Source organism: Pseudonaja textilis, chromosome 2 (genome assembly GCF_049901715.1).
Source record: "Pseudonaja textilis isolate UNSWEBS1 chromosome 2, rPseTex1.2, whole genome shotgun sequence".
NCBI lineage: Eukaryota > Metazoa > Chordata > Lepidosauria > Squamata > Elapidae > Pseudonaja > Pseudonaja textilis.
In genome coordinates this window covers 82345789-82369319 of record NC_141991.1, presented here as the reverse complement: position 1 = coordinate 82369319, position 23531 = coordinate 82345789, and the positions used below count along the sequence as shown (strand labels likewise).

Below are 23531 nucleotides of genomic sequence, written 5' to 3'. Positions count from 1 at the left end.
TTGGTTGATTCACATAATCCTAGAGCCTTGAGATATATTATATGCTTCAGCTACCAATAAGGTCCTTTGTTTCATTAAACATGCCAATTATGGTACAAGATGTGATACATGGTATGGTTGATCAGCTTATGTCAAAAAAATTAGTTTTACAAGCAAAATTTCTGTTTCCCCAAAATATGGTATATAATTTATGTTTCTTGTCATGCCTCATATACTCTATGGTCGTGGCTAATAAACTCCCTACTTTTTAAGGCGTGTTTGTGTCCAGCGATCTATATACTGCTATCCTGTTACATTGTTATTTGGCTCTAAGTGCTATGTAAGGTGACAGATTTAATTTATAAAACATTGTGTGGTCTGGAACATGGTTACCTGAACTCACCTCTCTCATTAGGCAACTTAAAAGGAATTATAAGACCAATTGGAATGCTCTTAGTAGGGGAACACAGGTCTTATCTCTATGGAACTGATGGTGAAGAGCACTGTCTGTTATGATGACAAATTAGCATTTTAAAAGCTTTTGTTGAGGATCTGTTCACCTTTAATGTGTGGTGCAACACTTTATTTTAGGCAAGATTTAACTGGTTCCACTCCTCCAATAAAACCTCATGTTTAACAGGTGAGTGCTTTTCTTTTTCTTTTTAAACTATTCTGTCTTGAAAGGCATGATCTCAGTATGCAGGAATGCAGTTTGTGGAAATCTGCCTGTTGTGACCTCATCCAATTTTTCATTTTCCTATCATAAATTTGTTTTTTTCCTTAGTTTCTGACTTTAGCAAAGAAAAAGTCTGTAGAAAAATGAATGTGTGTTTTCCTTAGCATGCTGTAATGGTATATATTCTTTTTCTAATAGGTATTTTTGCCAGCATTTGTACGTGCCTATTTTTTGTTACTTACTCAAATTTCCAAAATTCTTAAGTTTCAAAGAACATCAGAAAATTCCAGACAATCCAATTTTTAACACAGAGATGCACATTCACACTAGGTTTAGGAATTACATGCATGTAAAAGTTAAGACTGTATTTATTCTCATCCATTGCTAGTCTAAAGGCAATACAGAAGGTTTAATTTTAAAATTGACTGTGGCTCCCTTTACGACCCATTCCTGAAGGGTTTTCTGATATTGACAATGAATATACACTTGCCTGGAAACCTTCTTTGCTTTCATTTCAAACTGCAGCTTCTGGCCAAAGCCCATTTCAACATTCATCAGCACTGTGTCACTTCCTTAATGCTGAAATTCAATTTCTACAAATGATTTTCTGTCAATCAAATTACAAAGGGAACTTTCCTTGTGAAGGTTTGTCAAATCAAGCATTATTATTGATGGTGGTGGTGGATGCACAATCAGACAGATGTTTAAGACTAGATTTGGTATTTTTATCAACCTATCAAAAACCTCTCAAAAATCTGGGATGGACAGATGCTGTTTGATGGTATTAAAGATATCATTGTAAGATGTAAGCCAGGCATATTCAACTCCCAGTCTGTGGTCCACATGGAGCCCTGGACAGCAAATAACACGGCCCCCCAAAATTGTAAGTTGTTAATCTTGTTATGTGATTTATACACATGAACTATATTATATATATTTATATGCAGTGCAAGACAATTCCTCTTCACTCAATGCAACCTTGGCAAGCCAACCAGTTGGACACCTAAAGATGTTCCAAGGAAAACTGTCTTTTGCAATGGACTGGTGGTGATTTTGTTGCTATTGCTCAAGTGATGTTCCAGATGCTTTGGGATTGCATCCAGGGCACCTATTAGTATTAGTAGACTTTTTTCTCTTTCTAATCAATAATATTTCAGTCTGGTTGTTGGGTGGCAGAGGCTTGTCTGTTTTCTCCACCCTTCTGAAGTCCCTATTTTCTCCACAGGAACAACCCAGTGAGTTGGATTGGGCTGAGAGACCGTGGTGTTAAACTGTTTGGCAATGAATAGGTGCAAACTAGTCACATGTATCAACCAAAAACCATGTAGTTCATCTTTATCTGATGCTGGCCAGTTCTTGATCTTTTTGCTGTTTTCTCCACCATTTCTGCTGTTATTACAAGTTCTTTCATTCTACCTTCCTTTATTTTTCTGTATCCACCTACTTTACTCAAGCTGCATTCTTGTTGTATTTCTTTAGGTTGTCCTGCTATTGTTCTTGTTGTTCTTGTCCATTTTGTTATTGATCTTTTGGATCCCTTTTTCATTTTTCTAGCCAGAGAGCATGCATGGTGAATTTTAAGAACTGTTCTTTAAAATGAAAGAAAGTCTATCTTCAGCTGAGGGTTTCAGTGAGCAATAGAAATTTTGCAAGCTATAGATAGTAACCATTTTAAATCTCTAATTTTCTCACTTCTGATCTAGTCCAAACTATTAAAGGACTGCTTGGAAGCAATGGCCTGGTTAAAGGGGAAAAAAACTCAAAACACATTATCTTGAATGCTTGACTATTTTCTTCTGAAAACTCAAACCTTGCACTTCATTCCGCAGTTGCAGAGGAGGAGTGTTCTGTTATGAAAACAAAACATGTCTATTTGTGAGACAAAGTCTAGATGTGAAATCCCTGCATTTTGCCTAAAACAGAACCAAGTTACTTCTGCCTAAAACAGAACTTGCTGTTTTTTCCTCTTGCATGCCTTTGCCTCTCATGCATGCAGACTAAAAATATCCCACCAATTACAATCCATCGGCCACTTCTAAGTCAGCAGTAAGGATTATTCATCATCATTACGTTTTTCAGCCTCTGCTAAGACCTCTCAGGATTTTATAACATCTGATTAATAGAGACCAGGCAAAACCATGTAAAGAGTTCTGCTTTTTGAATTTACTAATTGAAAATATATTTGTACTACTCATCATTACAAAATTGATGGTTGTCATAATCTCTTTGAAATATTGATCAGGAGGACTTGTGAAAGCAGATTAGAAGTTGGCCTGGAACCCATTGCAAGAAACCAAGGTGTCCTGAGGCATAACATGCTTATTTGTTTAATCCTTCCAATTCTTCAACCTATAACCCATTGATATAATAATACATGTAATATTAATTGAATGAATTTCATTGAATTAATAAATCATTACCAATTGAATGAGTACATTTTCACTATCCAGTCTTTATTGTTTAAAAGAGAAATTAACATTAGAAGAAAAAGAAAATGGAAAGAGAAAATCAAACTTATCAGGAGGCCTTGGAATCTCTCTCTGCCCATCCCACTAGCTGGCTACTTAACCAGGCAGGTAGACAGGTAAGCTTACTCCTTCTCTTTTCTTTTAAATCAGGTGTGCCTAATGCATAATCTACAGACCACACGTGGCCCTGGACAGCTAGTAATACAACCACACAAGATAATAAAAATATTAAAAATTGATTATTTCTTATTTATATACATTAACATATATTTTATATGCTGCCCAAGACAATTTCTCTTTACTTAGTGGGACCCAGGCAACCAAAAAGGTTGGAAAACCATGCTTTAAATCAAGGAAATCAGTCAAATAAGACATTTTAAATATGTTATCTGAAAAACTTCCTTACAAAGGCAAGAGGTTGGACAAGGACAGTGGAAGGACCTTGATGTGAAAACAAAGATGAGGTTGGATGCAATTCAATTGCACAATTGTGTTCAAGATCTGACAAATTCCAGATCTAGCATTTGCAAACCAGTGTAAGCTGTGTACAGTCTTTTTCAGTAATTACAAATCTAGAGCTCTCTATTGTGGCTCTGAGTTTCATAAATCATTATTTCACATTCTTCTGTTAATAATGTAACCTTATATTATAACAGATGGTGCACTTGCTTCATGCAAAAAAAAAAAAAAAAACACCTGTACTTTAGCACATAATTTTCTTTTCCAGGAAAGGAACTTTTCCATAAACCAGATCTCCATTATTGGCTGACCAAAATCATTCTGAAAATCAGGTGATGCAGAAATGATTTTACAGTATACAGAAAGGGATGTGCTAGATCTTCTGACATTGAATTAGAAGAGCACCCGTTTTCTCCATCTGTCAATTACAGTAAATGTTTCTAATCCTATACCAATCAATGGATGGAGAGGGGAGTAAAACTTTTCAGGCTGGCTTGCCAGAATTTATTGGTCAGTTAGTTCTACTTCAGTTCCACATCTTTTTAGGAGTGTCTGTTCCAATGGCCAGAAACATGTATTATTAAACACACTTGTATTTTTGAAAACATGTCATGGACAGTTAAACATAAAAGATGGCGTGAAAGCTTACCTGTTTGTAAAAGTGTTACCATGGAAGGCATAACAATCACAAATATTAACTCAAAGAAAATTATTTGGCTTATCTTTCTGGTTTCTAGGAAGTTGTGATTTGAATGAATGAGCTCATTCAAAGTAATCAACAACTTCCTAGGAACCAGAAAGAAAAATCAGAAGCACAAGAGTACATCTGATTTATTTTGGCCATGTCACGCATGCAAATTCATTGGAAAAGTGATGCTAGGAATGGATCAAGGAGAGGGGGCAAGCAAAAAATAAATAAAACCTCACTGGCTTGATACCATCAAAGCTGATACAAAGATGAACATCCAACAACTGAAAGAAACTGTACTTGACAAGGTAACATGGAAAGCACTTGCCTATAAAGTCGCCAACTGCTGGACATGATGGAACAATTAAAACTAACTACATCTGTAGACTTCTGGGATCTGGGTGTTCTTTTAAATCAGAATGGTGCTAGATGATGGTGCAGATTTCTAACCCACAGGCGGCAGAGAACATTGTAAATGATACCCTATCCATATCTTCAAAGGCCAAAAAGAATCTCAAATAAGATAGCACCGTGTAAAGTCAAGGTGTTGCACCCACAGTCACAATGACCAGCTAGAAGCTCTTGAGGTTGACTCTGCCATCAGGGAACTGTTCACCCAAACTGAACCATTGGAGAGTAATATATCAATGCAATAAGGGAGAAGCAAAGGCACTTTTCCTCTCTTATTTCTATAAGAGTTTTGTTTTCCCACCAGAACTCTAGACGTTGCTTTTGTTATTTTATTTCCAGAGGCCTTGGTGAACCTTGGGACCACTCAAGATTGTTTGAAAGAGAAAAACTGCTCAGGAAGAGTTTTGTCAAGAGCTCAGGTTGTCTACTATATTAATAGTGAATCAGACACTTGGTAGATTTGTCAACCACAAGTCTGTAAACTCCCCAAATGCCTCTTGGAAACAATTGGGTAATATTATTACCTTCACAGAGTAATATATTTGAAGTGAGGCTCCATATTAATTGAATTCATAAATAAATGAAATCTAGTTCCATGAGACATTTAGGGTAGATCATTCAAATTGATCCTGCAGTGCAGAAGCTACAGGGAGCTACCCATTGCACCCAGGCCAGAATGTGACCTGACTATGGGAAAGTGTCATGAAGATGATGATGTAATCCATTCATCAGTGTCTGACTCTTGGCAATTCTAAAGGCCAGGTCACTCCACATGTTCCAATCTTGCACTGCTTGTTTTCTCTATGTTCTGGCTGATGCCAGCTTTGATTGCATCCAGCTACTGTGTTCTTGGTGACCTGGTTTCCTTTTACCACAAATTCCTCCACATATAATTGTTTTGTCCAGTGAATCCCCCTTATATGGCATGTCCAATATAAGTGAGATGCAGCAAAGTGTCATAGAGTCATAGCGATAGCAATATCCTCCACATCCAGATCACATAACAGCTCTAAAACAAAGGCAATGTCTAAAATAGGTGTCCAACTATGTATGTTTGATCCACACTATGAGAGAAATAATTGCCACGGAGATCATCAACTTCTGGTCCCTTCCCATTCTAGCTTTAGTAGGAGACTGAAATCCCCCAACAACTTACAAGAGACTTATTTATTGTCAGTTCAGGTTCAGAAGTAAAAGTAAGGAATCTGATGGGCAATCAGGTGGCCACTACATCAGCAGAACTCTTGTCTTTAGTAACCAACATAATACATGGGCATTTACACCTCCACTCCAAAAATCGTGACCCTGGTAAGTTGGTAAGTCGTCATAACAGATCAATGCCACTTGACCTCCTTAACCTGGCTTCAAAGCTAGTGGAGAACTCAAATCCAAGCTGGATAATTTCTGATGTGGCAATATTGTTGCCCTTGCTCAACCAGGTTTCAATGTTATATGCCAAATCTCATCTACCACCAAAAGTAATGGCTATTGTAGACAACTCTGGCATTTACCAGCAAGGCACTCTGTTAATCCAACCATCAGTCTTTAGGACAGAACTACCAAGACAAAACTGGAGATTGCCATCAGATTAGAGATCACCCTGTAAATCTGCCTATTTCAATATTTATCTTTATTCTTTTTGCAAAACCAAACGCTCAGGATGAGATGCATTTCTAGAGAACTGCTGTTGTTTTTCCATGGCATTATGTTTAAATGCATCTTTCTTTTATGAGCAATTATGGGTAATGATGTAAGAGGTTTTTTTCCCAATGTTTAGCTGCCAAGGCTGAAAATGATGTTAGGTGCACTTATCATAGACAGTTATCATAGACAGTATATTAGTGTGTACATGTTGCAAATCTTGGTAGTAAAGACTCTATGGTTGCAGTGAGATTGTTCCTTTTTTCTTTTTCTTCTCTTCTTCATTTTAATGTATTAGAGTCAATGATACAATGGGTATTAGATATTTTAATCTGTCTTTCTTAACATCATTCATAACAACAACAATATATGCACTTGTATTTTTAGGATATCTCTAAGGACATAATGAATTGCCAACACTAACACAGAAAAATCACTATAAGAAGACATTTTACTTTAAAAATCTAGCTGCAGCTACAGAAAAAAGATCAAGCTGAAGCTACAGTTCTATGTATTTCAACCATGATAGTGCAATTTAGCACAGAATTCAGTTAGTGAAATATTACTAAATAATACAGACTTTATTTCTGACCAAACATTCTTAAGATTGTACTGCAGATACCCCTTCTACAAATATGTTGGGGTTTTTCATAAAAGAATGCCAGAATAAACATTCTGTTTTAAGCCACATAGTTCAGAATCAGAAATTATTAACTTGGATTTTTTTCTGTGCAAATAAAAACAATGATGATGACAATAAAAATCAAAGTTCAAGGTAGAATGATAAATCTACATATTGTAAATGCAGAACAATTACTACACCTTTTTGTCATTGGTCTGATTCCATTTCCCTGCCAAGAATTTAGTGGAATTTTACCGATATTTTACAAAAACAGAGGCTGAGCATAAATAGACCAAGCTTACACATTCCATGAAAAAGCAAATCCCAATACTTCCATTTTTTTCTCTAACTTTCCGAGTCTCATCCAAACAGCAGCCTCTTCTTTTCATATAGACCTACCTTGACTCCTCTCTGCAACCAGGAGGATAGGAATTGGGGTGAACTAACTTTTCATCCAATCATCGAGTATAAACTAGAAGTGACATTTTTGACCTACCAGATAATTAACTGCAATAAAAATGCTTAAAGGGCCACCATTTTTCACCATAGTGAGGTACACAAAGTGAAAAATATTAAGTTCAGAAGAAAACATCACCTGGTTTTTTTTCTGAACTTCAAAGTTGAGAAATTGGGACATGGAAAAAGGGCAATGCTCTTTCGTTTTGCAACCTATAGTAACAAATTAGGTAGGTTAGTAGTGTATGCTAAATGCCAACTACCTATCAACCTCCAGAAAAAATGGTCAAGGGGATTATTTCTTAAATAAAACTTTAAGCATTTTTATTACAGTTAATTCTCTGGTAGGTCAAAAAAGTCACTTCCATTTTATATTCACTTGATGATTGGATGAAAAGTTGCCCCAAAGGTGCTTTTTCAGGAGGCAAATAGACTTTCTTGGGTTTTTTTTTCTTTTGAAAAGCTTTTGCTTCTCATCCAACAAGCTTCTTCAGATCTGGCAGGATAGTGGGGAATGGAAGGATTTATATTCCTTGCAGATGGCTGGAGATTTGCATCCTTTTAGAGGGTTGTTGACACTCTTGGAGGTTTATCTGTGTCCTCAGGGTCACCTGAGTAGTGCTCCTGGTTTCTGTAATCTGCAATTTTCCCTCTGGAAATTTCCAAGTGCTTCAATGACCCACTAAAAGGATGCAGATTACCAGTCGTCTGCAAGGAATATAAATCCTTCCATTCCCCACTATCCTGCCAGATCTGAAGAAGCTTGTTGGATGAGAAGTGAAACCACTTCAAAAGAAAGAACAAGAAAGTCAAGTTGCTCCTGTAAAAGCACCTTCGGGATTTCCAAGCAGTTTATAATAAAGCTTCTACACTGAAAGAATCTGGTGTTCTGAATGGCTGCATTGGGGTGTGGTCCAGAAAAGTAACGTTGCATTCCAACGAGGACTGTGCATACCTTGGTGCAACCATCTCTGTACATACATGCGAAGTACATCTTTCGCCTGTTGAACTGCCTGAAAAGAAAAGCCAATGCACACAAACAGGGACAATGTTTATTTCTTTTATCACATTTACATATTGCAATCTGTGAAAAACAATTTCTTTATAGCTGAGAATTCCAAAATCAGCATAAATCTATCTACCAGCTACAGCCTTTTTCTTATGTCTACAACTATTTCTCCATCTCTGTATGCATTTAGAAGGATACTTTTCTCTTCAGTGGAATTAGCTTTTGCAACTGGTCGCGAGGATGGATTCTATGCTGATGGTTATTACTGAATATAGTAATGCTGCAGGTTTTTAAAGCTTATTTCAGAATGTCAGAGAGTTAAAACAACACAGTATATAACTCCAAAACACAAGGCATTTTGTTCCCAGCCTTTCAAAACAGCCTTTTTTGAGAATTTAACCTTTTGCAAACCCTAATTATCTTCCTTTATTATGATTGTGAAAAACTGAGGTCAGTGTAGTGTTGACAATAGCTTTATTCAGCTAAGTAATAGTTGTACCTTGATAGTTTTTGGAATCTGGTTAGAAATAGTTTCTAGTAGTTCAGAGTACTGAATATAATCTTCCTTACATTCAAGGAAGTTATTCAAGGGAACAATATTTTTTTTAAAGGTGATTTCTCTTGAAGAAAAACTTTTTTTCTTGATTACTGTTAATAACAGAAAACTGAATAAAGCATAGCAACACTGCAAGTGGCCCCATTTTTCTGAGTGCAACCTATCATTAAGAATGTTCTTCCTTTGGCATTTACTGTCAAGAGCTAAAGAGTTAGGGTACCCTACCATATCTAAGCTGCAAAGATCCAAATAACTGCAAGAGGCCAGCAAAGCAATATAAGAAATGGTAACAGGTTTGATTAATGACTATTTATTGTCCAGCAATGACTATTGATATGCCCCCCTCCCAAGCTGAGTAAATGATATTCGTAGTCCAAAAGCATCTGTAAAATATTTGTTAGATTTACATCCACTTCCCTTCCTCCAGAAAAAGAAACCAAAAAATGTGGGATGATGTCCATAGCAAATCCTCCTACAGCCTTCCTCCACAATTTTAGAAGTTGGGCGGAGACAGAATACCTTGTCCATCCAAATATTTTCAATGGCTAAAGAATTCAAGTTGGGTTTCCCCTGTCCTACAGGTTATCCACTGTAGCAGACAGTGGCCAGAATGTGTGTTTGAAGGAAAAAAAGGGAGAGGAGAGGAATGTTTATAATGAGCTTCATCTCAGGTGTTCTTTATCTGATGTAGTAAAGGTGTGGGGTATAATAGGCCTTCCCAAATTGGAAACGGCTACTAAACGATTACAGATAACAGATAATCAGAGTCAGAAGGGACCTTGTAGGTCATCTAGTGGTCCAACCCCCTGCCCAAGCAGGAGACCCTACACCATTTCTGACAGATGAGTCCAATCTCTTCTTGAAAGTCTCAAGTGATGGTGCTCCCACAACTTCCGAGGGCAAGCTGTTCCATTGGTTGATTGTTCTCATTGTCAGAAAGTTTCTCCTTATTTCCAGGTTGAATCTCTCCTTGTTCAGTTTCCATCCAGCAGTGGGATTCAAAAAAATTTACTACTAGTTCTGTGGGCGTGGCTTGGTGGGTGTAGCATGGCTTGGTGGGCATGGCAGGGGAAAGATATTGCAAAATCCCCATTCCCTCCCCATTCATGGGGGAAGGTTACTACAAAAATCCATTCCCTTCCCACCCAATTAACCTGCTTTCCAGCTCTGTTCTCCTGTGCAGGGGAACAAAGGAAGACTCAGCTGATCAGCTGGGACTCAGGAGGGAGAGAATAGATGGGGGCAGGGTCAGTTAGAAGTGGTATTTGCCAGTTTTCCAAACTACTCAAAATTTCTGCTACTGGTTCTCCAGGACTGGTCAGAACCTGTTGAATACCACCTCTGTTTCCATCCATTATTCGTTGTCTGGCCTTCAGGTGCTTTAGAAAATAGCTTGACCCCTTCCTCTGTGTAGCAGCCCTTCAAATATTGGAATACAGAAAACATACTGAACTTTGCCAGCATTATTTGGCAGAGTCACATTCTGGTTAGTGGTGAATGTGGTCAAAGATGAATGCCATACTTCTTTTTCTGCTATGGATACCCACTTTTGTTTAACTCTTGTCTCTGTTCTTCCCTTTTCTAACGCTTGGGCTACTAGGAGAAGAACATATTGCTCTTATTAGAGGTCTGAATTGTTATTTTGCAGGGTGTAATCTGAGGGCTATATTTCTGGCAACTCTAGGACTAGAGGAATATTTATCTGCTCTATTGAGAATTGTTAAGACCACTGAATGTACTAAATGTGGGGCTTGTTGATATTTAATATTGCAACTAAAGTCACCCTGTGCTCCTTTTGTCTCTCTGCTACTGTAAACAAGTTGGAATGGGTTTTTCCCCCCATCCCCGTTAGCAGATATGTAAGTTTGAGCATTCCGAATTCACAAAAATTGGATCAAAATTGCTAGAGATAATTTTACACTTTGGCCTCATTGGGGAGGCCAGTGGGGAGAATAGAAAATGAAATACAAATTATGGGACCAAGTCCCAAAAGGTGAGGGTAAAAATGCCTTACTTCTATAGAGAAAATAAACCAATTGTTACACAAACCATTTCAGCTTATAAAGATAAACGTACAGAAAGCACTTATGATTTGGTAAATGCAAGTTCTTCCTGGCAGTTTATTATATTGTGATGTTGCTGGAGATTTTCATCTGTATTATTCAGTACCTTATTACAGGAATTTATTTCTGCAGAACATTCCATCAAGGTCAGATAAACATTACTGCAAGTAGCATATTGTTACCCACTTATATTGAGCGTTGGTATAAAGTCTTCATGTTATTCATTCGAATGCTGGGGGGGGCTGTAAAGGATACTGTTTGCTTTGTTTTTGATTTATGGCCAAACCACCCTACCTTGGCTCAAACAAAAAAATTTCAGAATGCCTCTATTCATAGAATATATTCAATAGATGATGCCTGTTTGTTTGGGAGGGGAATGAGTCTAAATTAAAGATGCTTTCTACCTTCTTCTGGGAATAAGTTATGGAATTGGAGAATATGGTTTGCCATACTGGTGGATCACTTTGCATCCAGAACCTGCTGGGGGAAAATTGAGGCAGTTTTCATAAACCATCACAGGAAATTATGAATTACTCTCCAACGAAGTCACTTAACAACTTGCACAATCTAAATTAGTAATTGTTATTCTTTTAAGACTACCTTTCCATTTTTCTTTATGATAGAATGATAAATTTGGGGCATGTGTAAAATTTTGACGGAGTACCTTGATTTGGAATGTACCATATGGAGGGATACTGCAAAACTAATCAAGTGGCTGACTTCTGTTATGGAAGATACTATATAGTACTTTGTTATGTTTCATTTCCAAATCCAAACAATACTGAGGGGAGATTTTTGAGAGATGTGATAATGTTTGAATGCTTATCTGAGCAACAATTTCCATTTCTTATAGGACCAATTCTGTGATAAAGTATATACTATACATCCAAATAACTAACAATAATGGTTCAGATTCAGTCTCCATTAGCTTTGGATAAAAGAACTAGATAAGAAGTTTCAATTAGAATAGATTTGACAGTTCTGAAAGGACTAATGGGCTGATTTAAGCAAAGTCCTATTTATTTTGTTTATAGCTACCTTAATGAATAAGTCATTAAATAAAACTATAACACCATGGACTCTTGATTTTTCTCATAAACCATTGAGGAAAAGTTTTATGTCATCGTGGAGCAAATGCTAAGGACCGATTTTTATTCATTAGTTGAGTTATGATTTTTTTTTTTTTGCATACCTAATTGCATCCTATCCCTTCTCTTGCCACTATTTGCTGTACCACTGCTCCCAAGTCTTCCAGCTCAGTATTTTCCTGGCAAATTGCCCAGAACCTGTTCAAAACTAGCCCAGCTTTATTTGACTGAAACTTTACTTCCCAATGGGCAAACATTCTTCATTGGTACCCTACGCTTGTAATTTCTAACTACACCAAAAGATGTTTTCCAAGGACAAAAATGAGATGACTTTACACACCCTGATTCCTCTTCCAGATGTCTTCAGCACTCTGAAATACTATCCTGTCTCTGGAAATTGGCAAGCAGGGACTTCTGGGCTGAAAAGCATGCCTGCTAAGATCTTATTCCCTTCTCTGTTCATCTGGCTTCAAAACAATTTCATGGCAATAGAGTAATTGCTCAGCTCTTATGTCCTTCTGAGTATTACAAGGCATAGAGTTCTCCTGGACTGGAGTGGCATATGAGGTCCAGTAAATAATTAGCCTTTATAATATCATGACTCCATTTAAATATCCTGTAGCATAAACTTTGGCTAAGTGAAAACATCACCTTAAACCAAAACATTATTTCCTTTGGATCGGCATATTGTATGAATAAACCTAGCCAACTGTGGTTTATTTTAAAAAAACTCTGATTAAATAAATCATGATTAAGACAATCTACACTTTTATTTCATGGTTTCATTTTTATTGTTCTCTCTCTCTCCCCCCACCCCTCCCTATGGTCTCCTTCTCTCTCGCTTTTTCAATGCTATCTTCTCATATTTACCTGGTGTAGCAACAAATGCTTCTCAAGAAAAGGAAGTTCCAGATAAAGACCATGACAACTAAGCAGCTGAAAAGCCGACTTCTGGTTCACTGAACACATAGTAATGCATGTCCTTGTTAACATATCAACTCTACCTCTTTATTTTGATCTACAGTTTTGGTGACAAATCACTTTTGAATAATCACATACTCTTGCGGTGCTTGGATTATACAATTCAAGTTACATCAACATGCCACTTGGGTCTCACATCCATGACCAACATGTATGAATGAGATCATAATAACACTAGAGCTTCTAAACTTGTAAATACAGTGATTGCTATAACATTTCCACATAGTTGTATTGTTAGTATTTTACAGCATTAATATATAATAGTATTCTAACATTATATCATATAGAGTATTTTAGTATTTACATCGTAAAGCAGATTGTACTAAACTTCCTGAGCAAGCATTTCTTCTTTCCATCTATTTTTGTAATTTTGGACAGGGTCCAAAATGAGGACTACAAGTCTTCATTTACTGACTGCAATTGGGACTAGCAAATCCATTATTGTTATAAAGTGAAAAATCAAGTGACTGTGCCCAACTTTATCAGTTGCAGCTGTAATCATTAACTGACTTACTACTTCCTGCTGGCTTTCCCCCTTTTTTGGAAGCTAGCTATAAGGCTGCAAATGGTTATCACATGATTGTGCACCCTGGTTGTCATATGACATCAGGTATGATATGATAGGTGTAACTACAAGTCTCATTATTCAACCTTGTTATAGCTTCTAATCGTCACTGAATTAAGTAATGACTACCTATACCATCTGTAAAACATTTTATAGATTGGAATAAATTGTAGATTGGAATAAATCTTACTGAATTCTCCACAAGTGTTCCTATTATTGTAGTGTAATTGTTTTTTAAAAATTATGCATCCATTTTGTCATATAGCCTTTAACTTGTTCTGTCTCCAAGTCATATTTTAATAGCAATTTTTATATGTGATGTATAGGATCTTAAGTTCTGTATAAGTATTTCCATTTCTGTCACTTGTCTTAAAAACCCTCCATTCTTAAGGTTCATGTTTATTCTTCTGGCAATCAAGAAATATATCAGGCATGGCAAATTTTGGCCTTCAGCAGATAATTCTTGCTATATCTTTAGTCTATTTCTAAATCTGGATATGCTATATCTGCATACATAATTACACATTTCTTTCAATAATTGTCTCCAGAATAAAAAGAGTTTGAAACTGAAGCAAAAGGCCAGATTGTCTTATTATATGTCCTGTTATTTGTTGATGTTTTGTTTTCTGTGTAGCCATGTCTCCTATCTCTCTCTCTCTCTCTCTCTGTGTGTGTGTGTGTGTATGTATGAATTTGTTTATTCTATTCCTTAAATATTTCAAAATAAACTTAACTTTAAAAAAGACTCCAAATGTATATCTAATTATGAACTCAATATAAACATACATTGACAGTCTAAAACTGAAAACAGGCTGTTAACTAACTATGGGAAGCTTTAGTCCTCTTCAACCAGACTTGAAATAATAATAAGAGTTTGCATCTGCAATATCACTATCTGCTTGCAAATTTATACATAAAGACCACTGGGCTACTACTGAAATGCTGAAGATCTCCTCCTGAGCCATTCTTTCTGGTGAAAAGTTCTTTTTTTTTCTGTCTTGTTTAACTTACATGGTGTAATCAGGAAAGAACATATTTTAGGACTTTTATCCTCTTTCCCAATAAAAGCTTTAGAGTCTATTTTTCCCAGTTTTATCTTACAATACATATGAGAAACTTTACAATAAATGGAAAAGCTGAACTGTTTGAAAAGGAGAGGTGGAACTCAGTATGTTCTTTTGATAACCAGCTGATAACCTTCCCGCAAGTTAATAGTTCACATATTAGGTTTTCACAAAAAGAGAAGATTGGCTCTCCTCCAATTTTTCTGGAATTCCACCCATATTTAAATTGTATTAGTAAGACTAACAGTTGAACATTTGTTTCTTTGCTTCCAATTCAAATAACAATTAACTATAGCAATTAAATAATTATCAATTTAATAATATTGCAAAACATACTGGGTTTGAATACAAGGTCATGTTAACTTAAGTTCATATGTTTTGAAAATACGTTTCATAGTTATACTTTTTTATTAAACCAATTACAGTATAGTCTTGAAATAATTTTTTTCTCAAAACCTCTTTCTGGGATCTTAAAGAAAAATAATTTAAAAAGGTGTATTGGCTAAAGACTGATGGAGATCAAACATGATTGGATTTGACAGTCCCTTCCAATCTATCATTTACCCAACCAGAAGTTGTTTTGTATTACATGTTTCTTCATTTCTGCATGTTGATACCAGATGTTTTCATAACATTTCAGTGCATTTAATTTGTGTGCCACCTCTAAAGATGATCTTATAAAGATTGTACTCCTTAATTAAACCGATCAACTCTCTACCAAAAATATACACTTGTTTCTTGCTTATTATATATTATCTGAGTTTTTGAACTATCTGCTAGTTTTTCCCAGTGCTATCTTCTGAAATAATATCTTACCTTCTTTTGAATATTATTTCTAACCCCTTGGAAATGTCCTAAATTTTATTCTAAAGAACTAGAGAAAACCTTCCATGTTTTGATAACATAAATCTCCCACTTTGGGATTATTGTTATTAAAAGAAAAAATATCAAGTTTCATTTAGCACATTAGATGAGATGATGGATAAAAAAAAGATATCCTACATAGGCTAATATTTTGGTGTCATTTCAGAATGTCATAGCATCCATAACAACTGTGAGCACCAAGTCTACAAAAACAGATTGGGCAGTGCTAGAGTGACACATAATGAAATCCTCGTGATCAGAGATCGCCAACCTTTTGGACTTCAGGGACCACCAAACTCATAATTTTAAATCCTGTGGACCAGAGACCCTGGGAAAATCCCAAAAAAAAGTCTGCAGGAAAATTTCCCACCCTGTTTTCCTCCCAATCAATCATTCTTTATTTGGGATCACAGGATACCGTCTCCAGTTCCATTCTCAGGGGGAGAGGGAAAGAGAGAGAGACTTTTGGCTCCATGCAAGGAAAGCAGCAGAAGCAGCAGAAGTTTTTCTTTCTCTCCCCCAAACTCTGCCAGAAATGAGTCCTTGTGAGACTGGTCACGCCGGCACAGCTTCTTGGAGCAGGATGCCTTGCAAAGTCTTAAAGACTCATTTCTGGTGGAGTTTGGAGCAGAGAAAGAAAGACTTTTGCTGCTTTCCTTGCCTGCAGCCAAAAGCAGAGGAAGAAAGAAGCAGCCTGGTGGCCAGGACAAGTTTTCCTCGTCCACTCTTTCCCCTCTCCCCTCACTACCTCATGTTATTCATAATGTAAGCGACACAAGCCTTGCATTTCCATGGACCATGTGGGCAGTGCAGCCTTGTGTTCCCACGCAGCCTGGATTAATTGCTTTAGAGGGTACTTTGGGGTGACATTTCTCTGCGGACCACCAACATTTTCTTGCATACCACCAGTGATCCCTGGCCCACTGGTTGGTCACCACTGCTCCCGATTAACACTTAGCTATTACTTTTAATATTTTATAATTAAATGTTTATATATTCTAATGCTTTTTGAATATAGTGAATAGAATAGAATACTTTATTGGCCAAGTGTGATTGGACACACAAGGAATTTGTCTTGGTGTAAATACTCTCAGTATACATAAAAGAAAAGATACATTCATCAAGAGTCAAGAATCATAAGGTACGACGCTTAATGATATTACAATAAGCAATCAAATCATACCAGGAAAATGTCAATATAAATCGTAAATATACAAGCGACAAAGTTACAGTCATAAAGTCACAAGAGGGAGAGGGTGGGTGATAAGGAGTGATGAGAAGATTAACAGTAATAGTAGTGCAGACTTTGTAATAAATGAACAGTGTTGAGGGGATTATTTGTTTAGCAGAGAGATGGCTTTCAGGGAAAAAATTGTTCTTGTGTCTAGGTGTTCTGGTGTGCAGTGCTCTATAGTGTCGTTTTTAGGGAAGGAGTTGAAAGTTTATGTCCGGGATGTAAGGGGTCTGTAAATATTTTCACAGCCCTCTTTTTGACTCGTGCAGTATACAGGTCCTCGATTGAAGGCAGGTTGGTAGTAATTGTTTTTTCTGCAGTCCTAATTATCCTCTGAAGTCTGTGTCTGTCCTGTTGGGTTGCAGAACAAACCAGACAGTTATAGAGGTGCAGATGATAGACTCAATAATTCCTCTGTAGAACTGGATCAGTAGTTCCTTGGGCAGTTTGAGCTTTCTGAGTTGGTGCAGAAAGAACATTCTTTGTTGTGCTTTTTTGATGACGTTTTTGATGTTAGGTGTCTATTTTAGGTCATGTGATATAGTAGAACTTAGAAATGTAAAGGTTTCTACTACTGATACTGTGTAGTCTAGTATTGTAAAAGGTAGTAGTATGGGAGGGCTTTTTCTAAGGTCTACCATCTTTTCTACAGTTTTGAGTATGTTCAATTCCAGATTGTTCTGGTTACACCACGAGGCAAGTTGTATAATCTCCTGTCTGTATGCAGATTCATCATTGTCTCGTATGAGACCAATCACTGTTGTGTCATCAGCAAACTTCAGTATTTTAACAGATGGATCGTTTGACATGCAGTCATTGGTATATAAGGAGAAGTGGAGAAAGGACACAGCCTTGGGGGGGCCCTGTGCTGAAAGTACAGGTATCAGATATGATTCTGCATAGCTTCACCTGCTGCTTCTTGTCTGTTAGGAATGTGATAAAGCACATGATGATGGAATTTTCCAACTCAGTCTTCCAGAATTTAATCTGATAGAACTTTAGTATGTGAAGAAATATTTGTTAAAAATAATAAATCTAAAAAAATCTAGGCATTACCCAATCAGCAGATTCCCTTTAATAAAGTTGTAAAACTTGATTCCAATGGTGTTTCTGGGAATTTTATATTCTCACGGGTATATAAATTCTTTTGGAGGCAAAAAAAAGTTCAAAATAGATTTAAGATTCAAAAAATATGGTACATGTATAGCAGACATATGCACTGTAGTTTTTTCTGGTTTATGCAATTGATCTTTCTAACTTTAAAATAGGGATTAATTACCTAATTAGCTCACATTCTCGCCCTGATTTTCACAAAAAAAGGGGTTTTCATTAGCTTCACAGCAGCAAGGGGAAATGATTAACTCAGCCAAGAATTACAGTTCAAAAGGATAACAATTTATTTACAAAAAAAAAAAAACACAAAAAGCAATGACTGACCTAGGCAAGAGAAAATGTTTCAAGATTGGGGAAAAAAAATACTAACCACCAAAAGAAATATTTTCTGTCTCTAAATGGACATCAAAAGTTTTTCACCATCAGTAGTCCTAGCACAAATGCTTTTTTGTTAATACAAAGGTTATTTCACTTATTTGCCACAAATAAAGGACTTTGTCTTTAAGGAATCAAATGATGTTGCCAATAGTTCAGTACTTTGGATAGAAGATAAAACCACACACTTTTAAAGGCTGAAGTTTTTTAAAGTTTACAATCTACTTATCAAAGAAAATTTTATCGCAGAAGTAACTGAGTACAGCAGAAACTAGCTCTTTTCTTGATACTGTTTCCGTCGACCAAGGATTTACTTCTTTTATTTTTGCTGTGGCTATTTCAAAAAGCATGCCAAAAACCCAAGTTTTCATGGTTCTCCAGCAATTAATAAAATTTTCTGACTGGGAGAGATATTCTCCTCTAATAATTTTAATTCATTCACAAAAACTGCAGATGCAAAACCATAAACCTCTAGGTGGATGAAAGATCCCTACTTTTTCTCCACCTTGCTCTCCATTTTTTAAACAAATAATTAGGGCAGAAAAAGTGCTAGGCAAAGTGACTGCTGGAAAGGACTTTGAAAGAAAAGCCCCACTATCACAGGCCTTTGAAACAATAGTCACGGTGACTATATAACTTGAGTCCCATGATGTCCTGGTGTAAATTAGGTTCTTGCATGATGAAAGCTGTGATGATACCATGAGATCTGCACAATAACCTATGCCAGGTATCAACCTCGCAATGACATGTTGTCGTCACGTGATATATCGCAACTTTTCTCCCCTTCGCTAAACTAGGGGTGGGCATGGCCAGCTCATGACGCATTCGGCCCACGGGCTGTGAGTTTGACATTCCTGACCTATGCCATAATTTGCTCTTCTTGCCTCCACTGTAGACATTCAGGAGCAGCTGAACTGTTGCCAGTCACAATAATATTTCTGTGAGAAATGCTTGAGAAAGACAAAAAGATCAACTTTTACCGGCCTATTTGTGAAGTGATCATAAAGTCAGCCCAGGCTTCTGCACCCTATGATTTTGTGCTTGACATTGATAAGATTGGTAAACTGTGAAGCTTCTGGCACAGGTGCAGCTTTAAAAATTCAATATTTACTTCGTTCTTAAATGCAGAGCCTTATTCAGCTCTATTATTGCCTTTATTGTGACTTTAAAGTAAATCATCTTCACTTCGCTAGAATAAATTTAATCATGTAACTACTATCAAAGGAAAAGTGGCAACTTCTTTAAGAGATGAAAATGCTGAATCTCACCCGTCATCTACTATCAGCTGCTTTAGAAAGAATCTAACCCTTCATCTTCTATCAGCTGCTTTAACTCAACTGAAAATCAACTCATAGAGACGGATGGCTACATAAATTAGACAAATAAATAAATAGGTATTTTCCTCTTTACGTATCATCTGATTTAGGGACCTCTAAATCATATCCAAAGATGTCATTCTCTGACCATTTGCACATGATTTGCAAATCACAGGAATGTCAGAGTATTCACTTGGTGGAGATGTTGCATTTTGTTTTGTATGGAGGAAATGCCTTGTTGTAAGCTCTGACTCAGCATTTCTAAGACAGGATAAGTTGACAGGAAACAGGCAGCAGAAAAAAGGCAAAGGGCAGAGGGGAGGGGAGAACCCTACATGTAAAGTCACAAGTCCATAAAATGGAACCGATAATTTTCTGCAGCAAAAAAGTGAAAATTAACCTTTTTTAAAAGTACAAAGGATAAACCCTTCAGGGAAAAAAATGTACAATGAAGTTATAGAAAATAAAATATACTATAGAAAGCATATTGCTGAAGCAATTCAATTTTTTGTTGTTTGTCAATCGTCTTTCAGGATTAACTAACGATGTGAAAAATTAAAAGTAAATGAAAGTAGTTCTTGCAATTACAGTACTTCAGTTTTCTATGAGAAACAGTAAAAACAAATTTAAGGATCAGTGTGAATGTCAAATACAGTAAGCCTCAACTCCAAAATGAAATAATCCCCATCATGGGTAAAATAATTGCAGAAGGTTATGGAATCAATTAATGAAATAATTTTGCTGAATTGTTGGTTGATGAGACCAAGAACAAGGAAGACCGTGAAGACCTTCTAATTGCATTCCAAGATCCATCATGTGTCACCAACAGAATTATGGTTTTCTATTTTAGAACTTTTCTCATTAAGAGTTCAAAGTATAACTTCAGAAATATATTCAATTCTATTCAATGTATATTTAAAACTAGCTCTATACCCGCGCTTTGCTACGAAACTATGTGATCAGGCTTAGTTTTTGGGGAGGAAAATAAGGGGAAAAATTGTCCTTCTGCCAACCAGCATCCATCGGTATTCATCTGGCTAGCATACTGTCAGTGAGTGAGAGAGTTGAGGGCTGTTTGTAAACTGAAACACGGAAATTGAAACAGTATTTGCTGTGTGAGCAAGGGGACAGCAAGGAGCTTGGGTGTGGCTTAGATCAACTGTTCCGTACTAAAACTGGTTGCTGCTGTGAAACTGAAACTCCTCTCCTCTGCTTGTGTTTTTCATTTAGAACAGATTTTCTTTCAGATGGGGAGCGGGAGTAGAACTCCTTAGCATCACAGCTTGTTAATAATAATATATGAAATACTAAGGTTCTGATGGTCATTTTGAAAAATCCTTTCTTAGTGAGCACCTAGAAGCAAAGAGCAAATGTTCCATAAGTGCCTAATTTCATGTTTGTAGGCTTTATGATACAACAGATTTTGTGATGTTGTGTGACTTGTATGAAAATATTTTAATACAATTCAACAGTTATACCAAACAGAAACCTAATTACAGAACTTCATTTATCAAGCTCTGTTATTAAAGAAAGGCTATAGCTGGTGTGATTTACAGACAAACTCTCAATGAGACTTTCCCAGAAATAATCTTTTGGTGCTATACTAAAAAGGAGTGTGCAACAGTTAAATGATTACTTTTGTCTTTAAATCGGTTTTATGATCTCACAATTTATCAATGCCTTATTAACTGGGATGAATTTTCAACATTGGAAACTAAACCCGAAGGTGCTTTTTAAAAGAAGCAATTGTAATTTCTGTTTTTTTCTTTGAAGTTTGTTTCCAGCTGAAGAAGCTTCTTGAATGAGAAGCAAAACATCTTTTATTTCTTTTATTTATCTGTCAAGCAAGTATTAGATAATAGATATAAGCATGGTTATGAATACACGAAATGGATACGAATAAAAAAGAAACAATAAGACAGGGATGGTAGGCACGTTCTGATTTTTCAAAGGAAAACCAGAAAGTCCAGCTGCCTCTTGAAAAAACAGCTTTGGGACAATCATGACCTGGATAACTGAGAATCTCCATAGACATGGGAGACAAAATCAGTCAGTGGGAAATTTTTCTGATTATGAAGAAGAGTATTGGCCTCACTGGTTTATATTTCCACTTTTTAACTCATGTTCATTATTTCCTTTTATTTTTTATGACCAATGTCATAGTTTATAGAGCAGGAGTCACCAACCCCTAGTCCACGGACTGGTACCAGTCCACAGCTTATTGGGAACCAGGCCACACAAGCAGCAGGTGAGCATGTGAATGCACAAAGCTCCGTTTGCACAAGTGGCAGGTGCATGTGTGAAACCATACAGTCCCCCCACCACTGCTGATCTGAGATATTTAGATATTCTAAACCACTGGTTTAGAATATCTGTAACTCGGTGTTGAAATGAGGGATCCTTGGAGCTCTCCAAATTTGATTGTTTTCTTGCAGATGTTTCATTACCCAAATTAGGTAACATCATTAGGTAACAACCACGCTCAGAGAGCACCAAAAAATCCTCAGTTTAGAGTATATTTATTTCCATACTCCTTTTAATATCTCTATACAATGAGAAATACCTCTTAAAACTAATCATTTTGACTTCCTGGGCATAATTAGGAATGTGCAGAAGTTATTTACTATTTTTGAATAACTATTCATTGTACATCTGATGTACAATGTAGCATGCTCCAAGCAAAAGAAATCACCTGTAATCTATGTTGCACTGTGTTTGTGAATTTCTGCCACTGACTGAATAAGTAATAGCTGGGTCTGAATGATGTATTACTCCCCTTTATGTAAAAGTTCTTGCCTAGATGTGTCAAAGTTATCATTCTCTCTATAGAAGTAATTTGGCTGTTTACCTTGACTCTATCTAAACAGAAGACACAAGTGAAGATTTTGCTCCAGTGCCTGGTGGTTGTGAGGGTCTGGATTGCTCAAATTCAATCCCAGTAAATCAGTGGTTTTGAGTGGAAAAGTCCTCTGATCCCATCTTCACCTTTGGACTTGGGGGGGGGGGGTTGTAATCTGGAGTGCTCCTGGCTCATAGCTTCTGTTTGAAGAGCAGATGGGAGCTGCAACTATGAGGGGTTTTTCATAGTTCCACCTTATTCACTGGTTATGAACTTTTCTGCACTGAATGGCTTTGCTCACACTCACTTATGCCTTATTTCCCATTTAGATTACTCAGGTGTGCTGTAGATGGGACTAAATTTGAAGACCACCCAGAACTTCAGATGATCCAGAATGCAGTTTGTAACAACTCTATTTCGAGGACTGCTATGATTACCATTTTTTTCTGAGTGCAATTCAAGGTGCTCGTTGATGTATGTAAAGCCCTTCATGGGTTCAGGGTAGAAATGCCTCTACCCAATGTTATCTTCCTGTCCTTTGAAGTCAGTAATATAAGGTTTCTTTCAGGTTCTCATCCTTCATAAATGCCACCTGTAAGGATTCCCTATGTCAGGGCTTCTCAAACAGGGTTCTTCCTCACATGAAATGGGTTATAACCTTGATAAATTTCATAAAGCCATCAAGAACTATTTATTTTAGCAGACCTTTGGGACGTAAAGGGTAAAGAGGTATATATTATATATGTTTATAAGCCACTCAGAAGAGCATATAAGCCTAATAAAATAAATAGACAAGCAAAATTGTAGCAATTTCTTTAAAATCTTTCAAAAATATGCAAGGGTAAAAATACCACTGTAAATGGTTACCATTAAGAAATAGTAATTAAGAAAAAATTTAAAAAAATAATTTGTTGTTGTTATTAGTTAATCGTTAGTGAGAATCACAGCCTTTGGGGCTGGTTGATAGCTTGAGTCCTAACCAAGGACCTAGGAATTGTTCAGTAATAAGTGTTGTTATTATTATTCAAACTACATGAAAGGGAGCATAAGAACCAACCACCATT

General features: G+C 36.6%; 1 long non-coding RNA gene across 2 annotated transcripts; it reads left to right on the top strand.

Moving 5' to 3' along the window:
* The first annotated feature begins 524 nt into the window (after nucleotides 1-524).
* Nucleotides 525-23346, top strand: LOC148126937 (uncharacterized). Of its 2 annotated transcripts, none has more exons than XR_015741745.1 (3): nucleotides 525-619; nucleotides 1181-1300; nucleotides 22797-23346. It is a non-coding gene; the product is annotated as an uncharacterized LOC148126937 (long non-coding RNA). The 2 variants fall into 2 exon arrangements; XR_015741744.1 differs by lacking the exon at nucleotides 22797-23346 and adding an exon at nucleotides 1603-1693.
* The last annotated feature ends 185 nt before the right edge of the window (nucleotides 23347-23531 follow it).